General features: G+C 38.2%; 1 long non-coding RNA gene across 6 annotated transcripts in view; it reads right to left on the bottom strand.

Moving 5' to 3' along the window:
• Window positions 1-361: 361 nt before the first annotated feature.
• The window catches only part of LOC130168231 (uncharacterized), a 41,291-nt gene continuing 23,468 nt past the window's right edge, over window positions 362-18,184 (bottom strand). The window contains exons 4-8 of one of the 6 annotated variants that reach the window (XR_008827402.1): window positions 14,196-14,371; window positions 7,306-12,511; window positions 7,055-7,171; window positions 1,514-1,539; window positions 362-531 (exon numbers count right to left, since the gene is read on the bottom strand). This is a non-coding gene — a long non-coding RNA (uncharacterized LOC130168231). Of the gene's footprint in view, window positions 1,540-5,481; window positions 6,241-7,054; window positions 7,172-7,305; window positions 12,512-14,195; window positions 14,372-18,184 lie in introns of those variants that run through there. The other 5 variants (XR_008827400.1, XR_008827403.1, XR_008827399.1 and 2 more) reach the window with 5 other exon arrangements.

The raw sequence follows: 18,184 nt of genomic DNA, 5'->3' as shown, positions 1-18,184 counted from the left end.
TCGCTCAAATAATGGTCATTGTTTATGGCACCACTGCACTCAAAGGGGCTTTCAAGAGAAGACTATAAAGTGAGCCAGTGTTTTACTGAGTTTTATGTGTGTATGTGTGTCTAAACGTCGTATCTTGTCTTGTCAACAACCGAGGAGGAGGGGTCTAAATCTTTGAATATCTATGTTGTATTAGAACTATTTAGAAAATATTATACACTGTATATAGTCAAAATGTACGGATATGTTAAACTACCAGACTATGACACATCACTGCTGAATAAACCATTACTATATAGGCTCAGCGTATTGATACTTAACAGAGAAGAACATGCAAGGATGTAGATGAATAAAGCATTTATTATAAAGAAAAATATGTTTCAAATGAAGGCTTTTCAATATGTAATATGCTGCATGTAACACTGGCGAATGGACAGAGGAAGCAGAGTAGGTTTTGAACTCATCTTCAGTCTGACTCCTTGACTTCAATCCGTCGATATGTCATACTGGGTCACTGCGCCGCAAGAAATGACTTTCAACACTCTGTAAAGAATATTATTATTTATAACTGATGGCCAGACTTGACGTGAAAGAACCAAAGATGAGAACCGTCCCTTGTCTTTGCACAGTAAACAAGCAAGTCTGGCATTTCATCCAACAATCTATCTACGCAAATAAATCTAAGCTATACAATATAGGAGGCATTCAGGGACTGTGTTTAGAGAGTGTTTATGTTCGTGTGATTTTGGAGGAAACAGTTGTCAGTTTCCTGCCAGGCCTGTACAGTAAATTGTTTCATCTATGTAACATATTCATCCACAGCTGAAGAGGGCAGCCATAAAGTGATGATCAAGTATACTGGCTCAACCGTTTGAAGCCAATGACCTGTGGCCTGATCTTGAGAATTATTGGCCCTGCTGGAGTTCGCCAGCTCTGCAATTAACTGTGCAGAACAGAGCGACTTTAAAGGTTAGTTTCAAAATGCATCCGCTGAATTTGATTGATGCATAATTCTGTTATCTAGGAAGTTCTTGCACTTTTTTTCCTGTTGTATTGAGAAAGAAAAAGTTAAAGAGGTCATAAAATGCTCTGTCTCCTTATTAGCGCGAAGGTATGACTCCACATCTGCTGAGTATTGTTGAGGAGTCGCTGACATTTTCACATTATTTAATGTTAGATAATACTGAACATGGCTTTTCAGAAGTAATATAAATCATGCATATTTTCCATTATGTTCAATATTATCCTGATTTTACAGTGTCATTGAATGCTTTCTAAACTTGTATAACAAGAACAATCTGACTGTATGAGAACATCATGCATTCCCACACAAAGTGACTGCTGACTACAACAGAAACATTAATGTGTCCACTCATTCTTTTGTTCTGTTACAGATCAATGCAATTTGCTGGTTGGGGGGGGGGGGGGGGGGGTCAATCCTATTAGAATTTGAAGCTATTGATCAACACCATCTTATCTTCTATGGTGCATCTGTGTTTTCTTCCTGTTCTACTTACAGCCTTACCCGTTTCTGCCTCGTGATCACAAAGCCTGTAATGAGAAAAATCCAATATTAGTTACTGCAGGGAGATTCAGCACGTGCTGGCCCTGCAATAAAATGAACCGTGAGGTGGAGAGTGATTCCATACATGTGCTAACAGAATACTATTCATCTTTCAGGACTGGTGGCTTTGGTTACATGAAGAAAAAGTAGCATCTGACACAAGAGAAAAAAAACCTTACTGTCACTTCACATTTTGTTTTGGGAACACAATGCAAGCTAAGCTGGATGGATGATCAACATTTTGTCTTCAGTATTTTTTCATCATTTTGGTGCGTCCTTAGAAATGCTACAGCGACCAAATAAGTGTTTTATGACAAGTTTAAAAGAAAGAGTCAACAGCATGCACGCATAAGAAAAAAATCTACGTATTGAAATTATCTAAAGAGAATGAATAAATGTAGAGAATTTTGCATGTAACACTTGCACAGAAATGGACATATTCAACCCAGGGATTCCATTAAAGGCTATGAAGTATTATTAATGTTTGAAAGCAGATGTCTTAGCATGGCAGAAAGTCTCGTAGTGCTCTCGCTGTGCTGGGATTTGGGACTGTGTCATGAACAAAAAATCTCTCTTCAGCTAATATGGTCTTCTGCAGCTGTTAACTGGAGTTTAATAATGGTCCACACAACGAGCATCCTGGAAAAGTATCACAGTTAATGAACCCCGACTGCATCCACAAGCAGTTTTCTTCCGTGAATCAATGAAATCTGAACGAGTGCATCATCACACTGAAATGCACACTCGTCTCCACACAAACGACTGAATTAATGTTAACCATGTTTTTGCACTGATTTCCCCTCTATTCCAGATGCGCACATATGCGTTTCTTTAATACTCGACTTCCATGTTGCTTTTTGGGGGGTAAGATTCAGCCATTCGCAGAGGAGGCAACAAAGCTTGTTGGTTGTGCTGATTACCTAAATGATAGAATAAAGAATATTCAAAAGCTTTTTGGATATCAAATAATGAAATGTCACATACACACCATCCTCTGAATAACTTCAGCAGCATTAATAATGCAAGTCGTACAGAAGTTGAAACAGTGGCATGCTGCAATAATAAGGAAACTCATTAGGCCTCTTTGAATTGTTTGTATGATACACATCATCTTTTCTCAGTCTGCTGCCATATAAATCTATTTGAAACCAACTCTTCCACTATATTCTCTGCAGTAACAATTATGGGGTAATATTATTATTTTTTTTATGTATGACTGACATTTAATTATATTTCTGTGTTAATATTTCCCTTCTCTCTTTTCGTGCTCTCACATTTAATCTGAATTTCCTCTCTTCTCTGATAATTGGAAAAAGCAGTGCAATGTCATCTTATGACAATCTGATGAGGCGACCAAATTATGTGAATGTTGAGATGACAAATGAAATATTAACCCTCAGTGTCAGGTTTGCTTCCTACTCCTGTAATCAGAAATAAACGTGTGATAACAGTGATGACTGTACAGTATGTGCAGCCCAAAAATAAAGAAAAAATAGAAAAAAAAGCTATAGAGCTGCCAGCAGCACTTCATGTAAGACAACATACACTAAGTGCAAAATTGATTCAAATGCTGAAGGTAGATACTGTAGATTGGTGTAAGTTCAGTGCAGCAGTGTATGAAATTGGTGCAAATTGGATTTTGTGCAGCGAACAATGGGATTAAAGGCTGGGGCTACTAAGAGAAGCATGAAATAGCATAAATTTGCAGAGATATGCTAACAATAGTTAATGTTCATCGCTAGGCATGATAACCATCTGTCGCCACACTGTATTCCCTTTGTCTGATTTAATATAAAAATAAACCACTTAAAGACAGTCAAATGAAATGGCAGTGAACAGTTTTATAGGAAAAACCAAAACCCAAATGTGCAAAACTTAAAACATGAAATAAATCAGCTTTCTGTGGAAAAAAATAACTTTGTATTTAAAACTCCAGGAAAAACACGAAAATGTGGATTTCTAACTAAATGTCTGTCACAGTCATTTTTGTGGTGGCATTTAATTATATTCTGGTTGTCGTAGACATAATGTACATATCAGATGACTAACTCAAATGAAAGGAAAACCCCAAATGACGAATGAAGAAACATAACCAACGCTGATGTTTCCCTATAGGGCATGACGCGTTACTGAATGGTTTGATTAGTATGAAAATCAAATGAATAATTCATATGCTGTGGCTCTCGCAGTCAGTACAGGAGATTTTAGGCCAACTTGTTAGCTCCATCATCAAAACACCATAGGATGGAATAAATTTTGGAAGAATGGTGTTCATCCATCGAGTTTTAGAGAAGTGGAAAATTGTGAAGGGGAGCAAGGAAGCTGTTACGGTGGCTGTTGGTGGATAACGGTCTTATTAAGACTTATTTATTCTTCTGAAATGATAAATTGATATTGCAGTGTAATAATTATATGCTCATTTTCTTAAAGTCATTTTACAGAATTTCAGATTCAATTCTTGGCCTTGGCCGAAAGATGCAGCGGTCCTACATAAATGTCCACAGTGCTCTAACACAGGTTCTCCCCTCAGGAATTTACCTGTATTTGCTTCCATTCATTACAGCCGCTATTCGTGCCCGCTATTATTGCCCCGTTCTCTGCCATTAAGCCTTGTAGGGAGATGCCACCTCAGGTGAATGGTTTCAGATATAGCACTCTGCATTATAACTGAGGGGTTTTAGTTGAGTCAATATTTTCCTGCTTTAAGTGGGGTATTGGCTTACTTTGCAATGCATTCAAGAAACTCGTCCCGTCGGGAGCACTGGGTCATTTCCCTGTGGTCTGAGGGTCGTTTTGGCCTGTGCTGTGAACAATCAACTTGACCGGCCATAATATAACAAGCTGCAACGAGTTGGCAGACCTCTTGCATCACCTCACCTATGTATGATGCTACCAGCGGCTACCACTGCCCGCATTGTGTGTGTGTGTGTGTGTGTGTGTGTGGTGCTGCTACTACCAGCCCTGCCTTTCTACATTGAATTTGCTTTTGATAATGGCCATCAAAAATAGTAATTATCCAGTGTTGATGAGAGGTGGGAAAAGTGAAGACCTATAACCAGAAAGCAGTCACGTGATTTTGTTTACCATCGTTCAGAGTGAGAGAGAGAGAGAGAGAGAGAGAGAGAGAGAGAGAGAGCACACAGTGGAAAACCTAAGCCCTTCAACCTGATGTTCTATTAATTTACTGACACAATATAATTACAGCCTACATCTGCTGTGACTATATCGTGCACATGTAGCCTCCACTTTCTTATGTTATAGCACAGAATTGCTACAAATGGTTAAAAAATATTCATAATGGAACATAATTAATTTTCATATCTCTTGGTTAGTCACTCCCAGATGAACACAGTGGCCAAATTTATAACTAGTCCGGTACCCATTACATCAACAAATAAGTTAACAAAATTAACAGTCTGGGATGGAGTCAAATCCTGGCCTGAATTAGTTTCAGCCCCTGTCTGATGGGATCTTGGTTTCTGACCAAGCTCTAAGTTGCAGAGCTCAGTTTGGTCAGATGAGGAGCTTTGCAAAGCGTCTGGGTCGTTCTACATTTCTGGCCACTTCCAAATGACTGATCCTTCTGTGTTTGTGTGGTCCCCACAACACTCCAGCAAATGTTTGATAGCTTCATGTTTTACAAACTACACCAAACTGTGGAGTTTGGTCACGGGCTGGTCCCTTGCAACTAAACTGGGTGATCTGCTGTAAATAGATTAAATTCAAAGAAATTAGCATTTTATCCCCACAGTTGTTATTTCTATCTTGTGAATCATTAAAGAGCAAATATCTTCTTAACTATGAAATGCTTTTATATCATTTAAAGTGTTGATTTACTTTAGAACTGACTATCAAAAATGTAAATGTGTGTTGATACTCCCATGGACAATAGTGTCGGTCACACAACTACATATACCTATAGCCATAAGACATTTTCATATATATTTTTATTTCTATCTTTGGCATAAAAGATATATAGTATATATTTTTACCAGCATAAAATACTCAATATACTGACACATTATCAAAGATGGCATACACACAGTGAAGATAAAACATTAATACATGGATGAAAACAGCTCCTTATTAGAAGTACAGTCACTAACACATCACAACACCTCCACTGGGAATTTGACGTTTCTATTGATAATGAACTGGGATTTACATCAATTGTTGATGCATTATATTTTATCAGTGATTCAAATAATGAAATAAATGCCTCCTAAAAAAACTAAAGTGGAATTACAGGAACACAGTTGTGACAGAGGGGTGATTTATAGTTTGTCTGAAACTCAGCATCAGTCACACCTTTTATCATAAGTCAAAATATCTGCATATTCTATGCCACATTTTCTAAAATCAAAGCCGAGGAAGTCTGTGTTTGACATCTTTTATCATCAAAATACTGTACACAAACACACAGCTGATCTGATCTATAAGAGCATGTGCTCAGTTGAGTAAAATTGTGTCTGCATATTAAACACTTTCATCTCATCTGCTCTAAGCGTTGTTAGAACACTAGTCGTCTGCAGTCCATCTAAACAGGTTGAAAATTAAAAAAAAAATGTTCACCACTAGTTGAAAGTGTTCTTCATATGATTCATTGTGCTCTATAATTAACTTCCACTATAAGTTGTCCTGAATTACTGGCTGCAAATCCTTTCCTTTCCATTTTAATTAACCAGGGCCTAAAGAGAGAGTGGGGAAAGTGAGGGAGGGGAAAATGAGAGTGAAAGAATGAAAGAGATCAGATCTTAAGTAACTGGCAGCTGCTTTGACAGAAAATTAGATTAATTTTCTTCTGAGAGCAATCGCTGTGATTTGAACTGATTAGTTCTAGGAAGATTTCTGAGGAAGCATCAGTTGGCTTCAAAAGTACTTTGTGTGCGCAATAAGATGAGCAGCACACATATTTACCCAGCCAAATCAAACAGATCTGTCATGTTTCTGGATTTTCCATGTAAAACCAGCCAGTGTTTCTCTGAATCGCCTCCACATCTTAAATTTGGCTGAGTGATGAAAATAGTTGTGGTGTTGCTCTTGTGAATGGCTGTGTGCTCATGTGGGCAGGGCTAATGTTATTCTTACTGAACCGAGCAGTGTCCAAGTCAGAAAGATTAGATCATCGAAACGTAGTTATGATCAGCAAATGAATCACTGCTCTGAATTACTGGTCAGAAACTGTGCCGGATCATAAATGAATACAAGTTAAAAATGATCTTAATCATATTGTTAATGAGAGGTGATCTAAGAAGACAGCTAAGGTATGCTAGCTGGCTAACATTAACTAATTATGTTCTCCACATGTTACAGCACACATACAGTATGTGCTCAGTATATCACGTCCTGTGTTCTCCTTTGAGGAAAAAAAAAGGGGGACATGAAAGGGACAAATTTCTAGGGGCGTCCCCTGGTTTTGCATTAATGCTAAGGAATTAATTTGGTCGTATGGTAAATGCCTGTTTCTTGAGAAAAAAACATGGGAAAATAGCTGCCGCTTACCTCACATGACGTGGCGACTACCTCACTGAACTGCTGCAGCTGGCACACGTGTCCACAATGCCAGGGTTGCTGCTGCGGCACTGCTACTGCCAGCCCTATCTTTCTACATTGAGTCAGCTTTTGCAAATGGAAAAAAAGAGTAATACATTTGTAGATGAGTTGTAATATTGTGCATAATTAGATAATTACAATATCAACAAAAGTGGAAATAGCTGAGTCACAGCAAAGCTGATCTGCATTCTGACCCTAACCTGAGGTCTTAATACCGTCGGTCTGAAAAAGATTGTAGATTTCCCTGCCGCAGATTGAAGGGTGAGGAGCTGTTGCTTCTCCAGACAGAAAATGAGACACCCCTGGGCATGTTCCCGTGAAGGTGTTCCCGACATAACTGACTGTGAAGAGACTTTGGTACACACCCAAGACATCCTGGACAGACATCACTTCTCAGAATCCCCTGAAGAACCTCAGCTGAGGATGAGCCGAAGGAAGCTGCTGCTGTAAGGAATGACTGGTCAGCTGTTATCTCTGTGACTCCGACCTGAATACAGTGGAAAATGGACGAATGAATAGCTAAATAATTCTTAATCAGTTTGTAAACCTGTGCCACACATAGATTATACATGAATATTTTCATTAATGTGTTTTGTCAGTATACATACTGTGTAATAGAACTAATTTGAAACACATATCAGCACTTTTTTTTTAAACAAAAAAGTCTTTTAAATTAAAGACAAACAAGTGAGACAAGGTTATGCAACAAAAAATAAGACATAGAAAAGAAGAAACAAATCATCCATGGGTCGAGAGTAGGGCATGCGTTATGAAACAGAATTTACATAAAGTATTATGAAAGATTTGAAGAACTCAGCACCTGTTATGAAATAAGCAAAAACATTCTTTATCAAAATATACTTTCTAGTTCCTCTCCAGACATGTTTTCAACTCTGTAAAAATACTCTGCATGATTAATATTTTGTTTAACATAGTTTTCCTACGGTGGCTGACAAGGGCAAACGCGCTGCAAAGGCCCAAAACATTTCCAATTGGAGAAACAAGGTGCAAATTCATAAACGATGTAGATTCAAAAATGCAAAAATATAAAACAAATACAACAGCACCAGAAAGCGAAAACAAACACAATAACAGCAAACACGCTGCAACTACAGAAACGATGCAACAACAAAAAAAAAACACACAAACCCCCCCGAACAATTCAACAGAGAAAAGTGCTGCATACTCACACAACACAAAGGAAGGGCTCCAGGCCTCCAGGGGGAGCGTCAAGTGGAACACCCTTGACCATAAGCTTGAGCTTCGACCAGTTAGCGCAGTTAGCATCCTTTATTTGTTTATGTTGTGTGTTAGCTGGCAGTGGCTGAAACATTAGTGCTTGTGTTCGTGCAAACTCTCACTCTCTGTACCGACGAAGTGTCAGGTTTATTTTGCCCACCCACCATCCCCGCAAGTTGACAGGATTGGTTCCTTAGGTGTGTGGTGTATGAAACTGTGGCTGTCTCTCTGTTTTCATGAAACTATCAAAAAAAAAAAGAAAACACCATATGGACATGTTGACAAGGTTAAAACTTCTCTAAAGAAAGAAAAGGAAGTAAATTGACATGTGCAGTAATATAGACACCTTTGAAAATATAAAGAAAAAAGTGCAAACAACGGTCTCGAAACTGTAACTGTTACAAAGTGAACCTACAGAACAATCTAATAAACAACTTATTAAAATAAATAAGTAAATACTATTCTATACATCTCTTCTAATAGGCATGCAATTCAATTATCCACCCAGGTCACAATTTTAATGAGTGTACTGTCAAACAATAATAGGTTTCTAATGAACTTCAAATAATGGGGTATTGATTCAAAGCAAGGCAGCAAGCTAAATTAGAAGTTGTGACATGAAAGACTAAATGCCAATTGGCACACTCTACCCCCTCATTAGAAAGAAAATTTTAACAAGGGAAACAAAAAGAAAGAAACCAACTCATAAAACGCCATAACAAAATCATTAATACACACTGATAACAATTATTTGCCTATTATCACTGTTCTGCACTGACAACCATTTACAGAGACTGTTGTAACCAATCAATAATTAGCTAGGAGATGTGTATCCCTTGTATCAGAGGCCCCACAGAGATCCTTTGATCCGCTGTGTATCGAATGATTACGCTTACAATTAATTGTACACAGATAACAAACACAGAGCCAAATGGACAAAGAACACCAGACACAAGTCATTTTCATGAATATTAGTCTCATTTTTGTTTCACCTAAAAGTGTTTGTATCAGTTTTTGTCAACTTTGCTCTCAGGGCAATGACATGATGTTGTCTTATAGTGATTGGAACAGGCTTAGTGCCATTTCATGCAATGATTCCTAAACTAATAAGGCAGATTTGAAGCACAAATTGATCATGGTGGACATAAATCATGTGAACATAACACAAACTGAATTATGTGACAATACTACAAATGAGATTATGTGATTACAATATGACACAGAGTTACAGTTTGTCATTAAAACAGCTACAGTGATTCTTGTCCGCTTTTCTTCTTTGAATGATTTTATATGTTTATTATTTTAATTTTTTATAAAAATGTAATTTCATTAAATCTCTAGAGCGGTTGTGGTTGAGATTAGGATCACAACTGAGACCCACTACACACCTACTTGCACAAAACTGAAATGAGTGTTATTATTCAGTTTGCATTTTGATTCATTTATGTCAGAAGGTCATTTCCTCTCTCTGCCCACATTTCCTTCCTGTTAATTCTGTAATGCATACTTTTTTAATAAAGACATAAAAATGTCCAAAAATACCTAGTATTTCTGAATGTGTACATTAAACAGGCCTTCTCTCTGTGCAAAGCTGTGAGTCATTTTTAATACACCAGTAACATAATAATTAGTTTTGTCCCCAAATGTAAATATAGTTCTACTTGTGTTGGGTTTGATTTGCATATCCAGCTGGTCCTTTGTCTCCGTCTCTCTCCAAAGACCTAATTAACGGGGTCAATCACTGAGAATCAAACAGTTAAAAATTTTGCTCAAACTGTTAAGATTTGTAAGTAAGGTCCGTAAGTCTTCATCACCAAGTAGAACACTGTGAAGAGATTCATTTTTCATACAACTGCCTCAACCTAAATCCAAGGGCATCTTTTTTATTTGGGTCACACAGACCATTGATCACCAAAATTCTAATTTAGTGTTTTGGGGAAATGCAGCATGTAGGATTTGTGTCAGTGACTCTACATAAAAAGCCTCCTATGATCTGAGGAGAAAAAGAGTGACACAAAGAGAGAGAGAGAGAAACAATATTCTACAGTATTGATCTCTTTGAATACTACAGTTGGTCTATTGATATTCCCTATGGTGGAGCGTATAGGACAACCTACATTTGGGAAAATGAAAGCAGAGAGGCTATAGTTGTATGCTTGTAACCAGACCGATATTGAGCTTAGTCTCAGTGGATTTGTGTGTAAGCTATGTGTGTGTGGGTGTGTATGTGTGTCTGTGTACATCTGTATTTTGATTCATGTGCCTCCGGCATGCACGCATGTGTGAAGAGATGGGAGAGATTGCTCACCTAACGAAATTAATTAGAGGGCAGATATTAAGGATAGATGCAAGGTAATGGAAAAACTTAAAAGGATTTTAGAAGCCCTTAAATGGGAAAGTAAGTAAAAGATTAATGCAATTACACTTTAATGTGCTGAAATTAAGCTAAAGAGACGGCATTGTATGCCATTTACACTTTATTTTAGAGATCAATATTGATTTTTCTCTCTGTCTTGTCTTGCCTATAGCTATTTGAGACTTTCCTCATCAGAAAAACAACAGTTCTTCTTTTATTTTTTCTTCAAACGCTTAAACTATGTGGCTTAAACACCTTCTCCTAATCTTAACCATATAGATTCAGTTTAGTTCATTGAAGGAGAGCCGAGAGGAGCAGAGAGTTACATAAGTTTGGTAACTCTCATGTCTGCTCAATAAATATGAAGCTAGTAGCAGCAGCAGTTAGATACCTTACCTTAGCACAAAGACTGGACGGACATGACAGTGGTATCAATCTCCGAGACTGTCATTTGTACAGCACGTTATCATGACCCATAGTTACGTTTTGTTGTTAGGGTTAGTTATAACCATAACTGGGTGATGTAATAACTGAATGTTGAGGGAGTACTTATTTTTACCCAAATCACAATATTTTCCTAAACCTAACCAAGCCATGAGCGTTACCATAGGTAACCAAAGGTAGGTACGCCACTGTCGGTACAGTTTGTGTGTTTTTTATTGTAAACGTGAAAACCAAGGTCAGGTACGCCTGCTGCTGTAGGGGCACTATGTCTGGAGTCACACCTATGGATCATATCAGAGGGTTTCAAAAAGCGACCTATATGATTGTTCAGTTTGGAAGACTTGTTGCAATCTCCTCATTTAACTAACAGCAAGAAAGCAAATAATTCCAAACATGTTGAAGTATAGGCTAACTATAACTTAACCATAGCAGTAGAAGTTGAGCAAACGCTCCCCTGAGTCATTTCTGAAATGTTGGTATGGATTGTTTTGGGCGACACAGACAGACATCTATTTTGTCATTCAGGTAAGAGGACCTATTTGGCCATTGAGCTCCCCATGTGTTGTCAAATTTAGTGAATGATCCAAGATGACAGTTAATTGTAAAAGTTGCAATTGATTCAATAGGTGAAACCTCTACTTTGTTCAGCAGAACTGATTGATTGTACAAATTTTGTACCATTTTGAATCCAAGTAACACAATTTTCTTTTTTTGACATTGCAATTCCAATGTAAGGATTCTATGTTTTGTTGTGAACACTTGTTTCCATGAATGATTTTTTTTTCTTTTTCTTGGTGCAGAGCCAGACAGCACCCCTTTAACATCTCACCTACCTTTTCTTCTCTTATTTAGCCCATTTCACCCGCCACTCTGTCTCACCGTCAGTCTCTCTCTGTCTCTCTCTCTCTCTCAGTGTCAGTGACAGGGTCTGTTACATGAGCAGACTGCCAGCGTGCTCTGTGCCAACTTCTCCCAGCTCTGGGGATGTGGTGAGCAGCCCTTTATCTCCGGGAAACAGACGCGTCCGATCACCTCCTCGGGGGGCTGGTGTGGGCAGGGAGGGCGAAGAACGGGAGGAGACCAGCAGGTTTTTTTTTTCCCCTCCTCCTTCTATTCCAAATTCAGAGTCATCCAAAAAAACATGCGCGCGCGCGCACACACACACACACACACACACACTGTCTGAAGCTCATGTTCCCCAGTCTAAGGAATGATGATAATTTATGATTTATGTATTAATTAACATACCTCACCATATCCCTAAGGGCAATGATACTGGTAGTGTTAGAATAACACTTGCCTTTCTCTTTCTAAGAATCCTTCCCTGCCTTGGCAGCAATTGGCGCATGAGTCGCAGCCGCTCTGACCTGTGTGATATATTTGCAGAAGAAAACTGTCTTTGTTTCAAAATCTGTATTTCATTCGTGCTCAGTCATTCATCTGCCTAAAATAGGTTCTCCATCTCAGAAGATGATAGAAATGTAGGCCCATCTTCGCAGTGGATGACTCTAGTTTGCCCTAGGCCAAGCTCCGTTTGTGCTGTTTTACCAAGCGAGATAAAGCTCCAGTGCATCTACCAGCTACCAACACACTGGTCAAAGGTACAGATTACTGGCATGTTTACTTACAGAATTTAGCGGGATGTCTTTAAAGTCTGTTTCTGTTAGGTTACAGCAGTCATCAAATAAACATGTATTAAGTCTTACAAATCCTCAGTATTTATCCACACGAACCTGAAACCTGTTGGGAAGGAATGGATGATTCCTGTGCTGCCTGGCATTTGTTGATCACTATGCAACATGCATTTGCAGCAGTGTGCTTTATCCAGCAGTCCGCTTAATCATGACCTGAGGCTTTTACTACCTGCTTTTCATTCCACTATTGCCATCTGGCAGCAGTGGCTCTGCTTACAGCATCAATTTCCCCCCGTTTAAATGTTGTCAATGGTATCCAAAGACTTGTCTGGTGTGGTTGTCATGCAGAACACCACCAGGTTCAGTATCTTCGCTGGGCCAGTAAGGTAATGAAACACATCTGTTAATCTCTGGAAATTACAGTGTGCAAACGAAGTTAAGAGACCCACTAAAACCCCTCATCATTGTCTTTCAGTGGCAACGTAGAAATATGGAGACAATTAAGCCGCACCTCTGAATATAGTGTATTCCAACTGGGTGATAGAAGAGTAATGTGCTCAAAATAAAGTTAATAAAATTTCTGCAGGTACTAGTCCAGTAGGGACACTGATTAATAACCCATTCCTTTTTATGAGTGTATTCGTCAAGAATTATTATTGTAATTTGGAGAGACTGTAGAGATCTGCCCTTTTACACAGGGTGCCCTTTTCAGATCGAGATCATTTCTGAAGGGGCTTTGCTAACATTGATCACCTCAGGAGCTATCAGCTAAAAGAGGCTTAAAACCAGCCTGAAGGCCAATATCTCCACTGTGTATTTATTTATTTATTTATTTATTTCAGTCCGGGGACCTATGTCTAATCTGTTCTCAAGGTCTTACAACGGTGTGCATTGAGCAACCTTTCTCCTTTATCTAGTGTGAGCAAAATAAGTCTAGCTCTTTTGCTCATATTTTGGCAGAATGTGGGCTATCCAGGCAATAAATTCAACATTGCATGTCCCTCTCATCACATGCCTCTTCATTATCATCAGCTCAGTGCAGTTCTACCTGCAAATCCTTATTAGTAATGAAATAATTACAGCGTGAAAGCATCTAACAGCATGTGAAAGTAGAAACTTAAAGAGCTACTATATATACATATTTAAAGTTCAAATGATTAAAAGGATATATTTGACTATACTGAGTCAGATGACAAGATTGCTTGTCTATACAGTAAATATGAAGCTACAGCCAGCATAACAGGTCAGCAGCGTTTAGCACAAACAGGTTACAGCTAACTGCTTTTATGCAGAACTATATGACAGAAGACAGAAAAAAATACACTGTGCTGCTACTGCAGCTTATGTTACTATGCCCACTGTAACTGTCACTAATGAAAACATACATATAACATTATGCATCCATCAAATTACTTACGCATTGACGAGAAGAAAAGCCAGTTCAGAGACAGAGTGGAGCCCTTTAGCGGCCTGTAGGGCTCTCCATCTCGGTAAATCCAGAGCAACGTTGGTTCCGTGGGTGGACTGGGAAAGAAATTCAGCCTTGGACTTATCTGCTGGGACAGGGCTGCCAAACTCTACAAAAGTCCCCACCTGAGAGACAAGGGGGAGTCGAGAGCCAAGAAAATCTTTCAATATGTCACCAGCTGATGAGGAGCTCTCCTCCAGAGGATCCTATCCAGATCCAAAGACTCTGGTGGACTGGTCATTACCTTTCAGCTTCACAGTCCAACATTCGGAATAGCCCGTCAGTACAAAAAAAATTCATGAGGACTTTGTTTACTTGGACCCAACTGTGCAACATGAGAAGAGGACTCGCCAGGGTGCAAGCAAGTATCCTCACAAAAAAAAAACTTGCTAAAACCCTGGTGCTTTCATAATTGATAACTTTAATCTGCAATTTACAAATAAGCTGTTATGCTGTTGATTTGACTTCTTGCTTCTCTCGCATATCATCTTCAAAATAGATTTGATCTTTGCTACTCAACTTTTCACCCACCATAGCTCTGTAGTGTTATTCCCACTTTTCCTTTTGTCCTTTGTAACAAATGTGTGTACACCTGAATTTAAACTTTTTTCTGATTTCTTGTGATGTCACTGAAAAGACTAATAGTCTAATAAACAGTAACTAAGATTATTAAAGAAACTTTCTTTCATAAAATAAAAATCATACCTAAGATTAATAAGTATAATAAGTTTATGTACAGTAGTTTTTCATAATTCTCCCTCAGAATCATAATACCATCACAAAATTCAGGGGGTGCATCCTTCAAGGGTTGCATTTAATAAACGACTGCATCACAGTGGCGTGACAAGGCTGTCCCATTTCGAAGGCTCCTTAAAATATGGGCAACGAAAGCTCCAAGGGGTGGATCCTTCATGGCTCAGTCTATCCCAAGATTCATTGCGTGCCAGTAATGAAAATAATATGGCAGCAAACAACGCCGATAGAGATCCTGAAGATTAAACTTAAATGTATGTATTGGGTTTCAGCTCAGTTTAACAGCTAACGTTACAACTGTTGAAGCCAAAGGCCTTAAAACCTCAACCTTTAATGAAATAAAGTTACATGTTGTCAAGGATGCTTGGCGACAGGAGCTGTGCTTTGCAACGCAATGGTAAGGGCAGCCACAGCTGCCAAAGTGGCTATCCTCTGTAGACCAGACCATCTCATTTCGGTTTGGCCTTAGTGGTCTATGGAGGCTATGAATGGCTACACTTTTGTACATCACGTCCTCTGAAGGATGCGGCCCCTGAGGTCGGATACAGCCACGGACATATGTAATAAAAGTTTTGTGTTTTCATGTTCTGATGTGTTTGTCAAATTGCTACATCAGTAAAGTTGATAATTAGCAAGCATTCTTCTTGTATGGATTTATGCACAAGTCAGACCGTGTGTGTTTATTCAAATTAGGTAGATTAACATAAACACCAAGAATGATTAACTTACTGTAACTGCCACATTGTTTGAAAAATGTTTGGACTGTCAGTGTGTAGCCATTACATTCAATGCTGGTTTCTGTGGTGAGCAGCTTGAGTAAATGTATCAATGCATCTTTTTTCATTAGGTTTTACATTTGTCTATGTCCTGCTATTTAATACATTGGACATGCAAGCTGTGATGAATGTGCTCTCACTTTCTTTTCCCAAAAGTAAAAAAAAAAAAAAAAAAAAAGGGTTGTGAGAGACCTTTGATATAACGTGTGACAGTGTGTCGTGTTAAAACAGGCCTCCAACATTTTTCTAGCTGTAAAACAAAACTCTTGGCAATCATTCCTCTCCTGATTCTCCCACAGCAAAACACACCGTTCTACATAATTAGCAGAAAAAACAATCACATTTTCATACACACACACACACACACACACACACACATGCACACATGCACACAAGCACAATAACCTCTTACATTCTAAGAAATACTTTTAGATCTCTGATGAGAAATGCAATAAAGAAAAAAAGAAAAAACAAAGGAAGAAAATCTGAAAACAGAGTCTCATGCTTGGCATTAGTGAGACTGTGTTGAGCACAGTATACAGACACAAAGACAAAAACAACTTAGCTTTGAAATATTGTGCTGTTGTGGAGATTAAAACTGCCCAATATAGCTTATTTTCATTTGAAACATGCACTGAGGGCATCGAGGGACATCTTCAAGGACGGCACCTCCGCACAAATGATGTACTAACGATAGGGATGAGGATCGCACTGTGCTTTAGCTTACTGTTGCTCATAATATCTGTCAGAAGAAAATGGACAAATCCAACAAAGTGGTAAACACATCAGCAACAGTGATAATCTTGTCTACTCACTTTTAATGTTTTTTTGTTTTGTTTTTTTGCAGAAATTATGTTTAAATTGTTTGCATTTTAACCAAGCTATTATAAACTTTTACATAACAAAAACCTTTGTGGAATATATCTGTCCAATTATAATGTATAATTACATCCCTGGAGTGAATTGTCTTCTTAAACAGAACAAAATACTCAATAAATGTTTAATGACCTCAACACTGTGTTGCAGCTAGCAGAATGTTATTAGCACTTCCTTATGTAACTGCTTACATGACCTTAAAAAGAAGTAGTTTCTGAGGAAAACAAAAAAAAAATTAAATATCAAATGAAAATATTTCATCAAATTAGCTTACATCTTCCCATGCCAGCGCAGAGGCTCTCAAACCACTTTGTGTGTAGCTGTGTGTAACTGCCTATACAGTGTTATGATTCTTCTATAGGGCCAAAACTTTCCCCAGTCATTCGACCAAAGAATGAGTCATACATCGTTCTGTGTGTATGCTATCACTTCGAAAATGATCACATGGATGTGGCTGGTGCGAACGTATAAGGCATACGCACATTGCCTCACAACAGTAATAAATGGATGTTAAAATCACCCTTCTACTGTGTAATATGGGTTTTAAATACGAGAAAGTATAGACGGCTAGAGGTAGACACAACTTACAACTGTAACGTACTTACTTTTAAAGGGGAATAGTTTTTCTACATTAAGAACACCAACTTGTTCCATACTTTATAAGGAGCACCTATTTTTACAGTTGATATTACCACTAAAAGACTAAAGAAGTTTTGAATGTCATCAAGTTTCTAATTGTACTTTAAAAAGAAAAAAAAGTTTTGCTTCACCTTGAATTTACAACTCAGTGCTTAAAAGTTTGTATTGAATTCTTTTGTAATAATCAGTCAATGTAATCTCGAATTTAAATCTGCTGAATGTCAGGATCCATTCAGCTTTGTGTGAGACAAAAGCAGTTTACTTTGCAGTACAGTTTTCTACACAAAGTGTCAATATTTCATCATAGTGAAACAACTTTGTCAGTATGGATATTGCTTTTGGCTGCACAAAAAAGATGTTGTTCTATTTCAGTGTCTCTGTGTGCTGTAATGAGTGTGAGAGGTTCTGTTTAAAGATACCATCTCTGCCAAGAGGTGCTGACACGCTGGAAATAGAAATTGTTACTGTAAGGGCACATTAATATGGACACTTGAATTACTATGTCGGTGTGTGGCTTCAACAATTACTGGCAAATTAGCATAAGAACAGAAATAGCTCAAATGTGCCCTGCTGGGTGCAGAGTTAAGAATAGTTTGCGCCCAAAACTCAGTTTATACTCTGGAGAAAGGGAGAGCCACACATTTCCTTTTAATGAAAAAGAAAATCGTTGCAATGCTACAATGAATTTTAGAGAGTTCAAACTGCCCCTTCCTCCACTCCCCAGTTACCAGAATAGAATCTTATTTTCTAATGGCTCCTCAAGAAGAAGTATGTTAATAGCGGTGCACAGTATCACATTTTTTTCCTTTTTGCCATGCATCTCATTAGCATTCATTTGGTGCATTTATTTAAACAGTGAAGGACTACATACACAAGCCTTGCATATAAGCCTGT

Source organism: Seriola aureovittata, chromosome 4 (genome assembly GCF_021018895.1).
Source record: "Seriola aureovittata isolate HTS-2021-v1 ecotype China chromosome 4, ASM2101889v1, whole genome shotgun sequence".
Taxonomy (NCBI): domain Eukaryota; kingdom Metazoa; phylum Chordata; class Actinopteri; order Carangiformes; family Carangidae; genus Seriola; species Seriola aureovittata.
This window is presented reverse-complemented; position numbering and strand designations above follow the sequence as displayed.